This window comes from Mauremys mutica, unplaced genomic scaffold (assembly GCF_020497125.1).
Source record: "Mauremys mutica isolate MM-2020 ecotype Southern unplaced genomic scaffold, ASM2049712v1 000391F_np12_subseq_157720:214760_obj, whole genome shotgun sequence".
NCBI classification, from domain to species: Eukaryota; Metazoa; Chordata; order Testudines; family Geoemydidae; genus Mauremys; species Mauremys mutica.
In genome coordinates this window covers 37,730-39,504 of record NW_025422934.1, presented here as the reverse complement: position 1 = coordinate 39,504, position 1,775 = coordinate 37,730, and positions in this window count along the sequence as shown.

Genomic DNA, 1,775 nt, shown 5'->3' with positions numbered 1-1,775 from the left:
CCACCATGAATTTATCCAGTCCCCTTTTAAACATTGTTATAGTCCTAGCCTTCACAACCTCCTCAGGTAAGGAGTTCCACAAGTTGACTGTGCGCTGCGTGAAGAAGAACTTCCTTTTATTTGTTTTAAACCTGCTACCTATTAATTTCATTTGGTGACCCCTAGTTCTTGTATTATGGGAATAAGTAAATAACTTTTCCTTATCCACTTTCTCAACATCACTCATGATTTTATATACCTCTATCATGTCCCCCCTTAGTCTTCTCTTTTCCAAACTGAAGAGTCCTAGCCTCTTTAATCTTTCCTCATATGGGACCCTCTCTAAACCCCTAATCATTTTAGTTGCTCTTTTCTGAACCTTTTCTAGTGCTAGAATATCTTTTTTGAGGTGAGGAGACCACATCTGTACACAGTATTCGAGATGTGGGCGTACCATGGATTTATATAAGGGCAATAATATATTCTCAGTCTTATTCTCTATCCCCTTTTTAATGATTCCTAACATCCTGTTTGCTTTTTTGACCGCCTCTGCACACTGCGTGGACATCTTCAGAGAACTATCCATGATAACTCCAAGATCTTTTTCCTGACTCGTTGTAGCTAAATTAGCCCCCATCATGTTGTATGTATAGTTGGGGTTATTTTTTCCAACGTGCATTACTTTACATTTATCCACATTAAATTTCATTTGCCATTTTGTTGCCCAATCACTTAGTTTTGTGAGATCTTTTTGAAGTTCTTCACAATCTGCTTTGGTCTTAACTATCTTGAGTAGTTTAGTATCATCTGCAGACTTTGCCACCTCACTGTTTACCCCTTTCTCCAGATCATTTATGAATAAATTGAATAGGATTGGTCCTAGGACTGACCCTTGGGGAACACCACTAGTTACCCCTCTCCATTCTGAGAATTTACCATTAATTCCTACCCTTTGTTCCCTGTCCTTTAACCAGTTCTCAATCCATGAAAGGACCTTTCCTTTTATCCCATGACAGCTTAATTTACGTAAGAGCCTTTGGTGAGGGACCTTGTCAAAGGCTTTCTGGAAATCTAAGTACACTATGTCCACCGGATCCCCCTTGTCCACATGTTTGTTGACCCCTTCAAAGAACTCTAATAGATTAGTAAGACACGATTTCCCTTTACAGAAACCATGTTGACTATTGCTCAAGAGTTTATGTTTTTCTATGTGTCTGACAATTTTATTCTTTACTATTGTTTCAACTAATTTGCCCGGTACCGACGTTAGACTTACCGGTCTGTAATTGCCGGGATCACCCCTAGAGCCTTTTTTAAATATTGGCGTTACATTAGCTAACTTCCAGTCATTGGGTACCGAAGCCGATTTAAAGGACAGGTTACAATCCTTAGTTAATAGTTCCGCAACTTCACATTTGAGTTCTTTCAGAACTCTTGGGTGAATGCCATCTGGTCCCGGTGACTTGTTAATGTTGAGTTTATCAATTAATTCCAAAACCTCCTCTAGTGACACTTCAATCCGTGACAGTTCCTCAGATTTGTCACCTACAAAAGCCAGCTCAGGTTTGGGAATCTCCCTAACATCCTCAGCCGTGAAGACTGAAGCAAAGAATCCATTTAGTTTCTCCGCTATTACTTTATCATCTTTAAGCGCTCCTTTTGAATTTTGATCATCAAGGGGCCCCACTGGTTGTTTAGCAGGCTTCCTGTTTCTGATGTACTTAAAAAACATTTTGTTATTACCTTTGGAGTTTTTGCCTAGCCGTTCTTCAAACTCCTCTTTGGCTTTTCTTATT